Below are 15,830 nucleotides of genomic sequence, written 5' to 3' on the forward strand. Positions count from 1 at the left end.
TATGCATTCAATGCCTCTCCCGTCTCATAGCAGGGGTGTTGTTCCTGGAATGACTCCAGCTCTGGGAGTCATTAGTGAATAGTCTAGATCAGTCTTGGCTTTCCCATTGTCCATCCAATGGCTGGTTTAGAAAGTCAAGCTTAGCTCGTCTGTGTATGCATGGAGCATTGCCCGGGGTCCCGTGGTGACTGCATTAGTTCACTTATATTGAAGGGAAAATTTTATTCCATTAGCGAGATGTTTATCCATAAAATTCCCAGAAAATATATATATATATATATTTAGTTAGATGGATTCTCAGTGATAGGAATAGTGAATGAAAGGGCTTGAACACTTTGGAGGCTTTTAATAGATATTATTAACTGTTTTGGAAAACAACTGTTTTAGTGAACTCTTACATCAGCAATGTATGAAAATGCATACCTTTTCAGAGCATTGGTTATCCTCATTACAAACAATCTTAGCTAATTTGTTTAGCAACATATTATTGTGTTTATAATTACTCTTATTTTATTAATCGTTGATTGAGCATTTTCCATCAGATTATTTTTATAGTAACTAACCAAAAGAACATGGACTCCAACATTTAAAACATTCTTCTCTGGTACCACCTCAAAGAATGTTTCAGAATATCTTCTGAGTAGATAAGTTATATTTATCCATTTGCCTTCCACACACTCTTGTTGAATTATAACCAAAATACTGATAGTTTCTACTGCCTTGTTTTCCTAGCATAAAGAATAGGTTATATGATTGTATAAAGCAAATTAATATGTAAATCAAAGTTCCAAAACAGCCTAATTTTATTCACAGCATTTAGAAATTGAAGTCACTTTTTTTTTCCTGATGGAAAATTCAGCACCAATTTTACAAGATGATACAAGACTTCACATTGTTGCTCACCTGTTCATTTGCACAATGCAGGAATGTTTTCTATGCATTCTACATAACCTACCAAGTGAAGGTACTTAATGTAATCTAAATATATTCTGACTAGGCTGTCATTCTGTCTTTAATCCTCAAAGTTTTAGTTTGTTACATTTATTTTTGCTCTTCTTTTTTGCAAATTTAATAAAAAGAAACAATTATCAATTTATTCATTAGTTTTAATATTTTTATTTTTCACAAAAATAAAGGGCCTATCCTCTGAGTTTACAGTATTCTGAGACATCTATCTTCCATGTTATTCACAGAATTTTTCTGGAAGAGCTATAGAAATGTATTTTCTATAATATATCTTGGTCCCAACATCAAAGGCAGTTGAAGAAGCAGCAAGAACTGACCCTTCCTCCCCAGCTTCCACTGGTTCAAGATAGAATTTCACATGGAATCAGAGAGTGACTCATGTTTCTCTTTTCTCTGTGCTCCAGATGATGCATAAGTTTATATACTGTGGGAATTTACTTATTTCCTATTCATGTGCTCTTATTTTATATTATCTTATCATGTTATTGGATTATATATATATTTTACTAAATTGTATGTTCTTTGTGAACAGGGACTTGTTTTAGTCTTCGTTATAACTCCCTCTAATATTAGTGCCAAGAACAGAGTAGGCACTTAAAAAAACACTATCTTGATATATTTGAGATGCAGTTGAAAACACCAGCAGGCTTTTCCATGAAATCTCTTTACCCAGGACTCCTTACACTTCAATCCTGCAGGATCTAATTCTATTTATTTATGATGTAGAATAATAAAAAATATTAAGGAAGTTATTATAATTAAAGAGTTTCAGACATCTAGTTCATTCTTTCTCAACATGGGTTTTCTTGAATATTCTAATGCAATCAATAAGTCTCTTCTTCTGTGTCCTCTAAAAGTTGTTCCAATAGGACAAAGCAAAATTTCTTAGAAAAAGCTAGAACTGGGATTCAGCTTGTCAGGCTTTGAGGCTTACATCACTCTTTGGTATGTTGCCCAAAAAAATACAGTTTGCTTCAAAGAACTGACAGCTTCCAGAACAGCAAAGGGGCACATACTGAGAGACTTTTGGTGTTTCTAACAGCTTACCCAGATACATCTCTTTCTTGCAGAGACTATGTTGTTCTATAAGCTATGGTCTTTGTTTAGCATGGATATATTCTAGCTGAGATATTCATGAACATGGAAATCATACCCTCCCCCAACAAAGGGAAAGAAATAGCAGGGAGAAATAACTCCTCATGCTACCTCTGCTACCTCAAGGCTCTATGCTTTGTCTATATTCATTTCTTCCTTTCATATGAAATTGTCCACTTCTTTTATGGGCTCCTTAAGAAGACTAAGAGGGAAACCATTTCCTCCCTCCCACAGTTACTTGATGTCATCTTTTTTGGTTTTCCCATCCTCCCCCATTTCTCTCACAGAGATTCAAATCTGCACCAATGTGATGTCATACCAACTAAATTTCTCACTATTTGTGTGGTCAGTTAAAAAAATCCTTCAATCTAGTTAAAAGACACCATTTGAAATTTGTCCTCCCACTGCGGATATATTAATGCATGAGTACATGCAAAATTCAAAAGTCATGTAAAAATACATTTACCTGTTTCTCACATTCTTTTTTTTTCTCCTGCTGCATAGTATGTGTACTATCTTGCACTGATCTGTCTATTCTGCCACTAGTCTCATAAGACTTTAATACCTATTAGACTTGGTTCCCTTATTATTATTACCCATCTTTGCCTATTTTCTGGATTGTCTTGTTTATTTATTTTTATACAAATCAGCTTATCTGGTGTAAAATAACATTTCTGTATTTTTATTGGGTTCACATTTTATTATTAGGCTACATTTTGGAGAAGTGTTAGGAAAATTATATGTAATGATGCTTACTACCCAATGATATGCTTTTTCATTTGTTAAAGTCCTCTAGTGTGTCTTTCATTAACATTTGAATGTTTTATTTTCATATACTTATTACCCATCATTCTAGTTGTTTTATATTTTTGTTCCTGTGGTAAAAGAATATTTTCTTCCATTATAATTATTTGAAGTATTTTGTTATAAAAAAAATTCAAGCATATGAAAAGGAGAAAAAATACAACAATAAAACTCTTTGTACCCATCACCCAGCTTTGATAATTTTCAAGTTACAGGCAATGCCATTTCATCCATCCCCCATCTCTCTTCCCTCTCCTACTCAGATTATTGTGAAGCAAATTCAATACTTTTTATCATTTCCTCTGTAAATAATTAAGTAAATACAATAACTTGAAAACAACACAACCCTCTGACTTTTTACATCTTAAGTATTTTCAAGTATCCAGTCAATGTACATATTTCCCTAACTGTCTTTAAGTTTCTTCCAGTTCATTTGTTTGATTGGGATCCAAATAATATCCATATATCACAATTATTTGATATGTCTCATAAGTCTCTTTTAACCAATAGGTTCACTCTCTAGCTCTTTTTTACCTTGAAAATTTTTGTTTAAGAAATTCAATCATTTATCCTGTAGATGTTCCATATTTTGGATTTTGCTGATTGGTTCCCAATGGGGTATCATATTCTTTTATTCCTCTAAATTTCCCATAAGTTGGTAATTAAACCTAGAGATGTAATTGAATTCAGGTTTGATTTGGGACAGGAGGGAAGGCTAAATGTTATCCATTTATTTTTCTTTTTGTGGTATTAGAAATCATTGACAGTTATTTCTTGGATCTATTGATTCATTAGGGCTTGCAAAGATGGTGTTAGTCTAATATTATCACTTTTTCTTCATTTATTAGATTGGATACTTCTAAACAGAGATACTTCATTCATCAACTATTTGTATACACTGTGGTACAATCACTTGAAGTGCATTTATATGAAAAAGGCAGGATAAATACTTGATTCTTCCCCTCTATTTATGAGTTTTCAAAACAACAAGTGACATTTGTTCTGTTTTGTTTTGTATCATCATGAATATATGGAGTTTAAACATATTTGTTGCGTTTTAGTCCATTGATGCTATTATCTTCATTGATGCTCAAATTGTTCTATCTTTGACCAGCAGGATTCTATTGAAATTAGCTCCTGAGTTCTTAAGACAAAAGTCCTTGATAGTTCTTTGCTTACTCACATGAAAAGATATTCCAGGTTTATTTTGCACAAACCCTGTCCCAGATCTGGAAATGGACATTTGTTCAAAAAGCCTTGGTTACTTTCAGTGAAAAATTATTTTTAGAGACTATTATCTGGAATTTAGCAGCACTTACTGTTATTAGACTGGCTATAATTTGTAAGTCTTTACAGTGAATAGAGATGGGAAATGTGTGTTATGTGTGTGTTTTTTTTTTTTTTTCATTAGGTACACACTATATGTTAGCCTCTTTATTATTTTTTATTGAATTTACTGGGGTAATATTGGTTAATAAAATCATGTAGGTTTCAGGTGTACAATTCTATAATATATAATCTGTGTATTGTATTATGTGTTCACCACATCAAGTATGTGTGTTTTTCAAAGATTAATTATTTCATGAGTTTATACTGGTACTTCCAGTTCATTAGGATAATAGGCTTTTACTTAACCTCGTTGATATTAAGTATGTATCTTTTCTTCCTTTGCAAAAACTCTGGTTCTCCCACAAAATGGGAGAACATATTCATTGATACATCTGACAAGGGGTTAATATTCAAAATTTAAAAAAGAACTTACAAAACTTAACACCAAAAATACAAACAACTCAATTTAAAAATGAGCAAATGACCTCAATAGACAAATACAGAGGACATACAGATGGCCAATACACATATGAACAGTTGCTCAACATCACTAATCATCAGAGAGTTGCAAATTAAAACCACAATGAGATATCATCTCACACCTGTCAGAATGGCCATCATCAACAAATCAACAAACAACAAGTGCTGGTGGGGAAGTGGAGAAATGGGAACACTGAACTGTTGGTGGCAATACAGTTGGTACAGCCACTGTGGAAAGCAGTATAGAGATACTGCAAAAAATTAAAAATGGATCTACCTTTGACCTAATGATCCCACTTTTGGGAATACAGCCAAAGGAATCCAAAACACTAATTTGAAAGAACATAAGCACTCGTGTGTTCATTGCAGTGTTATTTACAATCACCGAGACATGGAAGCAGCCCAAGTGCCCATCAGTAGATGAATGGATAAAACAGCCTGAGGTACATTTACACAATGGAATACTACTAGACAATAAAAAGAAGGAAATCTTACCTTTTGCAACAGCATGGATGAACCTAGATAGTATTATGCTAAAGGAAATATGACAGTCAGAGAAGGAAAAATACTATATGATTTCACTCATATGTGGAATCTAATGAGCTAACAAGCAAAACAGAGACAGACTCATAGATAGAGAGCAGGATGACAGCTAATGGGTGGGGAGGTTAGGGGTGGAGGGATTGAGCAAAAAGGAAAAAAGGCTCATGGACATGGATTGCAGGGGGAAGAGGGCATAAGAGGACTACAGTAGTCCCTCTCTATATCGTGGTTCACTTATTGTAGCCTCACTGTATCACGGGATTTAAAAAAATATTATATTTAATTATTTATTGTGGATTTTTCACTACATCATGGGATTTTGTGGTACTGTATACATATGTTGTTAAAGTTACATAGGTTTAAGAGTGTAGAATATGTTTAAGAACATAAGTAGTGTTTATAAAAGTGTGGAAAAGATTAATAGGGGAGTGGGAAAGGTTAATAAGAGACTGAGAATGGTTTATAAGTGTGTGGGAAGGGTTTAAAAAACCTTAAAATATATATAAATACTAAAATAAATGTAAGGTTCCTACTACTTCGCAGATTTTCACCTATCGTGGGGAGGGGGGTCTAGAAAGTAATACCCATGATAAATGAGGAAATACTGTAAATGATAATGGAAAAATACAATAAAAATTAATAAAATATAAAAATTCTGGGTCCAATAGGAAGGTTAATACCACAAAGAGATAAGGACAAGGGAGTCTAGATGTATATAAAAGAGTAGTTATAATTGTGGATCACAGAATTTAAGTAAGAAAAGAAGTAAGAAGATGGTGGAGTTGAGATGATGAGAACTGTTCCTTACTTTTATTTATTTATTCAACCTTATTCTTTTAGTAGTGTCCATGTTACTGTCTGGATATCTAGTCCATTGATTCTAACTGCAGCATAATATTTCATCACTCTGCAGGTTATTTTACTTGTATACTTCCTATGTAATGATACCTAGGTTGCCTCTAACCCCCCAAATTTGCTACCAAAAACACCAAAATTTATATTTTTCCTGAAGTCACAAGCAGTTCAAGAATTCTCTGGGACATAACATCAGAAATGTAATTTTACAATCATAAGATAGGTACATGCTCTATTTCTCTAAATAATACCAGATTGCTCTTCAGAATGTCTATAGGAGTTCATGAACAGTGCATAAAACTGTTATTCTTCTCACATCTTAGTCAATTCTTGATATTACTCACTTTTCCAATTTTTCCCATTCTTATTAATGTCAAGTTTTATCTCATTTTAATTTGTTTTTCTATGATTACTAGTGAGTCTGAACTTTTTCTTTTTAGTCATCTGTCCTTTTTCTTCATTTATAGTGTCTTTCATTAAACAAAAATTCTACTTTTGATGTTATAAGCTTTTGTTTTGGGGCTGTTTTGAGAAGGAAGATATTACTCATTCCTATTTAACAAAATAGGCTCTTGTATTTTCTTCTATAGGTGTATAGTGTTTTCTTTTACATATGGGTCTTAAATCCATCAAGAGTTCATCCTGGTTTATGATGTAAAGTAGTGATCCAACATTTTTTTAAATAAAAAGCCTGTTTTTCCAATGTCATCATTTAATGAATGCTTGTCTCCCTTTTTATGTAGTAAAGTTTGACACATACACATAAATCCATCCTTAAGCTCTCTATCCTATTTGTTCCATTGATCTATGTATCTTTGCACCAAACCTTACTGATTTTTTAATAAAGCTGAGCAAACTGGGAAGGGGTCCACTCTCTCTGCTCTTTTTTTATGTTTTACTTAGCTATTTGGCTTCTTGAACATTTACTTTTCCATATACATTTAAAAGTAACTCTGTTGAGTTCTGAAAAAAAATCCAGATGGTACTTTAGTTTGACTTGAATTAGTAGATTAATGTGATAAGAAATGACATCTCATTATGTTATATTATTTGTGAACATGATATATATCTTCACTTATTCGGGGCTTATATTGCTTACTAGAGCTTCACATTTTGTTTTGTTCACCAATTTTTTAAAATTTATGATGAAATATTTGCTCAGAATTTTCATCTACTTTTCTTGTGACATTGTTCTGGTGAACTTCTTCACCTAACATTTCTTTTCTTTAGTTTTTAAATAATGAAATTCTGTGCTTCTCATCTTCATGGGTACTCACCTGGTAACAAACCTAGTTCCTCCTAAATCAATTATTTATAGGCCCTTTACATGGATTAGGAAGAGGGTTATGTTCCAGATCAGCAACTTATTATGACATATAATTGAGAGAGTCTCAAGAGTTCTTTTTTTTTTTTTTTCAGTCTTTATTTCTTGCACACCAACCAAAATCAGCACTGCAAGGCAACTCAAATGGTAGTTCCTTCCCTTCTCCCTGCTTTCTTGATAGACTGCTTCCTGTAAATCTGGCTTGTTAGTGTGATTCTGTGTTCAGTCTTATCTTCTCTGCTTCTGCTTCTGCTTCTCCTGGGACACAAGTCAGGAAGTGGTCTTTCACTAGCTGGCAAAGCCCATACCTATTGATGGGAAAAAGAAATTTCTTACCTCAAACAAGAGATACAAATATTTTAAATAAGAAATTTATCTACTTCTATCCCTTCTTCCACAACCCTAACTGATACTTATTCTTTTTGATGGTCTTTCTTCAATTTTGTGGTTTGAGATTTCAGATATCTCTTGGTTTTGTTAATGATTGAATTTGAGATTCAATTTTTTAATTTTTTTATGGTTTGGGGTAATTTGTGAAAAGAAACATTTCTAAATTATTTTAAAACTTAAAATCAAAAGATAAGTTTTTATTTTATTTTTTAAAGATGAAGAAATTGAGGCCAGAGAAGTTAAATGCCTTGACCAAAGCTGGTTAATTTTTCTAAGGTTAATTAGATCCAGAAAGAGGGAGGGAATTAGTGGTACAAAAGAATTAACTTTGTCACCAAAAAAGGCCTATGTCTCTTACACACTATTTTATAAGAAGAGTAACACAAGATACAGAGGACCAAATTTATTTGCACCTTAAACAAGGTATTAATAGGTTAGAAAATTTCCAGAAATAAACAAGAAAGATTTACATTTTCACACAATAAAATCCATTATATAGATATAATTTGAAAGGTGTCATACTGGGCAAAATTAATAAGTCTCAAAAGTTCTGAAACAGATTTTAGTATTTACAAATCTTAACACATTTTAAGAAATAAGCCTTCTAAAACTGTGTGAAGGGAATGACTTTAGTATATAAAAATGATTATAAGACAACTGGTTAACTGTTTGGGGGAAAATGAAACAAAACCAAAATAGCATCCCTAGTTGCACCCTATCACACATATTCAGCTGGATTATAATTCTGAACTTAAAAGAAAAAAATCAAAATGAAGTAGAAAATGCATAGGTGATTTTCTTATTTGATATCAGAGTTTAAAGGCTTTCCTAAGCACAAATGAAAAAGACCAAAACAATGAAAAATATTTGACTTTATGACAATTTTAATTTATACATTAAATACATTTTTAATTTAATTTTTACCTTTTACTGTTGTTCTATTATAATTGTCCCAACTTTTCCCCTATTGCTCTCCACTGCCCCCCCGCCCTCACCCTAGTCAATCCTTGCCTGTTATCCATGTCCATGGGTCATTTTCATTAAGTAAATCAATATTAAAAAACAAAGAATAAACTGAAAATAAATATTTGAAACATATATGACTAAAAAGATATATACTGAACATATATATAGTGCAAATCATTAAAAAATATGTACACCCAAATAGAAAAATTGGCAAAAGATGTGACCAAATAATTCACAAAAGAAGAAATATAAAAATCCTAATTAATATATTAAAATACATATTTCAACTTTACTAACAATTAAAGAAATGTAAAATAAAATTTTTCTCACAAAATTGGCAGAATTTAATACTCAATATTGGTGGGGTGAGAATGAATGAACAATCTTATGGGTTGCTTGTGGGAATATACCTCAGCACATCTGGAGAGCAAGTTGGAAATTTATATCCAAATCTTGAAAAATTCAAACTTTTAGCTTTAGAAACCTAGCCAAAAGAACTAATCAGAGATGTGTACAATGATTTATATACATGAATTTTTATTGCAATATGTATAACATGAAAAATCAGATAAATCTAAATAACCCAAAAAGAACATTAGTTTAATAATTTATGATAGAATACTAGGCTGTAATTTTCAAAAGGTATTTTTAAAAACATTTAGTGGTATAAGAAAATGTTCAGAATATAATGGAAACTGGAAAAAGTACACTATGGAATATCACATGAAATATAGGCACAACTTTTTAATGAGATACCATTTATAAATAACACTTAAATGTACTTCTATTTTTTTAGTTTATACATTACACAACAAAATGTTTTATATATGTATATCTTTATCAACCATATATTATACATTTAATAACAAACTTCAGAGTAAAATTACACCAGAATGTTAGCCACTGTTATAGCTGGGTGATGAACTACATTTAATTAACTTTAAAAACATTATTACCTTAGGCATTTCCAAAATTCCTTATATTGAGTCTTTTAGAACCACACAGTATAATCAAACTTTTCTAAAAAGAATCACTCTAAATAAGAAATAGAGGTCATTAATTTTTAGTGCTTTCCCCTCTTAACTATGTTGATTTGCTTCAATTCAGCAAGTACTTTTTAAATGCCTCTTCTGTAGTACTAGATTAACTCATTGTTTTTCAACTCATTTGTAACCTTGGGGCTTGAATTTAGATCTGACACTTGTTTTTGACTAAACTTTGGCATGTGAATCCAAAAATTACCTCAGTTTTTCTCTGTAATATCAACTTTTTAAGGGGCAGGATACCCTCCCTTTGTCCCAAAAATCATACAAAATGTACATACAAAGGAAAATAAAGAAAAAAATTACCTGAATAGACTGTTTATTTAGAGTTATTTTATTCATATAAAGGCTATATATTGTTACTGTAAGTCAAATTGTGTACAAGTAATAAAGTTCTGCTACATAGATATTAAGGTATTTTATCTTTTCAAATGACAGGCTAGGAAATGCCAAAGTGAGATATTTGAAACAGTCTCCTTCAGTTGGCTAAGCTTTCACAAATTGCTTCATGAGACCCAGTTTTATGTGCAGAAGCGGGAATATAATGTTCTTTCTGTCAACAAGTGGCTCATGTAGAATGTTTGTATCACCAGGTTTGAGGTCAAATCTTGGAGGCCAATTCAACTCCACCCAATGCTTCTCACAAGTTCTGCTGTCCCATGTACACAGAAAACAGGGATACTTGGTGTATCAGCGTTGCTGACCAAGAAGGAAGCAGACCATTTGAAAGTCAACAGAGATGATCCAATTGTGTTTGTGATATTGCAACAGATCAATGACTCTCTTTATGTCTTCATATTCTTCACGAAAACAAACTGAATGGCCAACTGGGGACTGCACCAAATAAATTGCCATTGTGGAGGAGGACACACTTCAAGTTCCACTTTGAGCTATCGGTGAACAGCTGCCATTCAGTTGCATTCTAGATTGGAATTCCCAATTCCTCCATTAAACCATGTATGTTATGGCAAAGCCACCATCACATCGAAAGTACTGCAGAAATGCACTTTCTCTTTATTGAAAGTAGGATATCTTCGCTCCTTTTTCAAGCAAGTTTTTCTCATGCAGTCTTGATGCTAGGAGTTTTGAAGCCTTTTTGGATAGTCCCAAATCTCGTGCCAAATCATTCAACTCATGCTGATCAAATCCCTTCCAAACTGAGTCATTTTCAGTTTCAAAATCTTCATCGTTGCTCTTGCTTAGTTCTTCACCATACTCCTGTTTTTCGAAAGAGGGTAGTTCAATGAAAACTGGCACTGGAATTTCAGCTGAATGAGGCACTGGGAATATAGCTGATAGTAGACTAGGATACTCTGTTTTACAATTATTTTTCTTGTTATATCCTGATGTTTTCATTATGCAAAAGTAACAGTCACTTGAATGATCTCTGGGCTCTCACCAAACCATAGGTGTACCAAATGGCAATTTATTACGTGTTCCTTTTGTCCACATCCATAAACTCTTGACACACTGCTTGCACACCTTGTGAGGGGCCCAAGACTTCTCTTGAACACCAAGTTCTACTTTAAAATATGCAAAATAGGCTTGCCTGACAAATGTGCTGATGTTCATCCTTTGACTGGGAATGGTGAAACTACCACAGATGTAACAAAACAAATCAGGGTTATTTAGGCACTTATGACGAGAAATAGCAGAGGCAGACATGATCTGAAGGAAAGGAAACAAGTACATATGTAAATAAAAAAATAAATTCTTCCAACTCCTTGTATACAGACAAGAACTCAGACTACACTTTGGAATATTATTCACTATATCGAGCGGCACACAACCTCTCATCACATTGTCTCATGTGTGACTGAATAGTCTAGACAAGTATGAACCTGTCCCTGGTCTCCAAGGTCATCCCCCAATGCTCCCCACTCGAGGGAAGTTTGCTCTCAGACAATAGGAGAGTACTAGTGCTTCCCTCGATCCAGACTCTATCCAGCCTAGAGTGGTCACATTAAGATAACCTGTAGAGAAAAACTTAATGTGACAGAAGAAAACTAACTGCAGTTTTGAAATCAGCATGTCGATTTAAGTCTAAAACAGCTGAAAAATCAAACTTAACAGGAGTTATGTTAAAAGTTGTTTCCCTGTATTATCTGTTTCCATACATGATGCCTTCACCATTCACTCAGCAAATATTTACAGAGCACCATGTGTCTGGCACTGGGGACACAGCAGTAAATAAGAGAAACATGGTCCTTGCCCTAATGGAGTTACTACATAATTGAGGGAAACAGACAATAAACAAGTAAACAAACAATAATTACAAATCATCATGATTACTGCAGAGAAATACAAACATGTTGCTGTGATAAGAATAAAGGCAATGGAGTGAAGGGATCTAAGTTAGATTATGTGATCAAAGAGGCCTTTCTGAGAAGGTGAGCTTAAACTCAACTCAGAATCATTGCCAATGAATGAGGGGCTCTACATAAATGCCACTAGGATAGAATTCCAGACAGAGGGAAACTATGAGCAAAAGCCTTGAACCAGAAAAGAGCTTTCAAGGCACTGAAATAAAGTCCATGCAATGAGTACAAGGGGCTGGGTTGGTAAGGTGAGCATGAGCCAGATAATGTAGGACCCTGAAGGCCAAGTTACAAACCTTGGATTTTATTTGAAGTATCATAGGAAGTCGGTGAAGAATTTTAAGAAGGGTTATGGGTAACATTATATAGTTCATGTTCATAACTGGTTACTCTAGCTGCTATGAGAGCATGGTTTGAGGCCAGGAAAGTGGGTGGTGGTCAAAAGTGGAAATAGAAAGACTGCTTATGAGGCTGTTGTACTTGGGCTAAGGTGGTAGAAGTCCAAGTGATGGATTCCTAGGATCTGGTCACTTTCTTTGTTGACTGTACCCCTGCCTTCTCTATCCTTTCATCAATGGAAGAAGAGTACACTTACTGATGCCAGGAATGTCTGCCTATCACCCAGATGTTTGGGAGAGCCTGAAATTGCCACATTAATCAGAAGCAAGTAAGAACCTTGCAGCAGTTGGAAGGGTTCATTTGTAGTGAGGAGCAATGGTCTTGAAAGCTCCAGAGAAGATAGTTGGAGCCACACCCTGCCTGCCATGTAGCATTGTGAAAGGAAAGAGGTGAGATGACCACAGGGTTAAAGACACAAGCCACTACTTCCTCTGATACACTTGGGAGCTGTAGACCAGAGGCAGCACTACAGTCACATCACAGATGGGTAAGAGCCTACATAAAGGCATACACATGCAGTTCAAGGCTGAGGGTCAGTAGTAGACCCTCAGTAGCCTAGAGCCCTGACCTTGTCCTGTGTTACCACATAGCATATCAATACCATTCAGGTGGCTCAATCTTGCATGATACTGCAAGTGAAATACTGTTCCAGACAATGGGAATTATACCCTCATCAGACTCCCCTTTCTGGAACTAGGACCCATACACAGGACCTTAGGACACCCTAGAAGTGAGACTCCACGTGCTCCTTGCAACATGTGGCTGACCCCTTATGTAAAGGAGAGAATCCTCTATCTCAAATGGAAAAACTGGGACAGGGCCCATGCAGGTCTCCACCCTGGCTCAGGGCTCCTGGACAGTACTGCCAGCCCCATGGGCCTAAGAAAGATCAGAAGAAGGCATTCCAAATGGTGAAGCCCCGTGAAGCATGTTCCTTGGAAGAGGGATCTGCTTACCCATGTCTAAAGGTCATATCACAGTCACTAGGTTTACAAAAAATGTCTTGCATCAATGCAGAGGTGGAAAAGGTTATTCTTTCCAATAAATTCTGCTAGAGAAAATGCATATATATCTGAAAAGAAGTTAAACTTATTTCCTCATCATTTCATTCACACACACACACACACACACACACACACAATTCCAGGTGAATTGTAAACCAACATATAAAAGGGAAAGCAATAAAAATTCTAGAAATAAACACAGGACTTGGAGGTAAGCAAAACTTCCTGGAAAGTACTAACCATAAAAGAAAAGATTATTTAAAATGTATTTCATTAAAATCACAAATTTTTTAAAATTGGAAAACACCATTAAAGATGTAAAAAGGCAAGTAGACTTGTAGATTTTTGCAATATATATATATATCAAACAAAAGCTTGTTTTTATAACATCTAAAGAATTTTTATATGTCAATAAGAAAAAGACAGGCAACTCAACAATCCAATTTTTAAAAAGGGTAAAATCTCTGAAAAGACATTTTCTAACAGAAGATATTCAAGCTAATAAAACACAAAAAGTGCTCAATGTCATTAGTCAGATGTGAAATACAAATTAGAATCTTACTGAGATACACTTAAATAGCTAACTTAAAAATAAATTACTGACAATACTATAGCTAGGTGAGGATGTCAGGCACCAGGATCTCTCATGTACTGGTGTGGGAATGTTCACTGGTGCAACTCTTTGGAAGGTTGTTTGACAGTATCTACTCCAGTGTACTGAATGATCTAGCAGTTCCATTCCCAGTGGAATATATGCTATAGCAATATTTATGTACACATGGACGAGAATGCTCAGAGCCACAGTATTTATAACAGTGCTAAGCTAGAAACAGCTCACATGCCCATCAATGGTAGAATAGAAACATTGTGGCTCCTTATAAACAATGAAAAGAAAATACACTGCTACACACAATCATATAGATGGACTCACAGATAGAACTGAGTGAAGAGACAAGCCATAAGGGAGTACACAATATATGATTTCATTTATATAAGTTCAAAAACAGACAAAACTACTCTATGATGAGAGAAGTCAGAACAGAGGTTACCTGTGGGGGTAATGACTGGGAGCAGGCCTAAGGGAGACTTTGGAATGCTGTTGATCCTGAACTGGGTGGTGATTGCATAGGTATGGTCCTTTTGTAAAGATGGGTCACGCTTGCAATCTGCATATTTTAATTACTCAGAATCATCCAAAAGTCTCAAAAGAAAGAGATAGGGCTGGGGCCCATGTGGGTTGCAGTCAGGCTTTAGAGGACTCTGCCTGGCCAGCACTGGTACCTCTCCCCAGTGGTCCTGCTACCAGATGGAGACTTAGAAAATTTCAAGGAAGGTATTCCAAAGGGCTAAGCCACCAGAGGGGTGGGGTCTGGGGCAGGGGTCCTGCCTGCCCAAGTGTAGCAGTAGTACCTGCCCTTGGATTTTAATTGTATAACCCAAAACACCCAAAGATAATGGAACAATGTCTATTGAAGTTTGAGGGGGAAATAACATGATCTAAAAAATGTGCATATTACTATGTTCATATTCTTCTCCGATGACTGCAGAAAACTGTCAGTTATTTAATAACTCAAGAATTCTATCATCTATGTGCCCTTCTTAAAGAAATTATTTTTAAAAATTCTGCTTTCAATCTATTTAGGAATCAGGATATACAACTTAAACCATTAAGCACACATAATCATAAACATTATAACTCTAGGTTTCTTATGAGAGTTTTTCATAAATCAAAATATAGGAATATTTTACATATTTTTGCTTAAAACAATTTTTTTAAAGTAACAACAAGATGACTGTCAATTTTAAGAAAATCAAAGGAACATTAAATGAAAGTTATTAATAAATAAAAATTCCATGATGAAACATAGATATCATATTTTAGGTGTGTTTTATCTATATATAAAGAATTGTCCTTGGCAGAAAAGAAATTACCAGAGACACAATTATCATGGGAGAATTCTAAGTCTTTGTCAGGTCATATAGAGAAAAAAAGAACAAAAAATTTTCAATCATAAGGTTGAATTTTATCTATATTCAACTTTATACTGTATAAGTAAGATATTTTCTCAAGTTTCCATGAAACAATTATTAAAATTATTATATATTTGTTCACAAAAAAAATCTCAACAACTAAAATGTAAAATTAAACTGGTCATGACTATGACTATAATACAATAAATCAAAAATTAACAAAAGTTTAGTAATTTCTTCAGCCCTTATAATTTCTTTTGTTTGGTTTATGTTTATTTTACCATTAATAATTTTATTTTATTTTTTAAATTTTTATTGTGTTTTTTCCATCACCATTTAGTTC

This window comes from Furipterus horrens, unplaced genomic scaffold, assembly GCF_987537825.1.
Source record: "Furipterus horrens unplaced genomic scaffold, mFurHor1.1.pri manual_scaffold_8, whole genome shotgun sequence".
Classification (NCBI taxonomy): Eukaryota; Metazoa; Chordata; class Mammalia; order Chiroptera; family Furipteridae; genus Furipterus; species Furipterus horrens.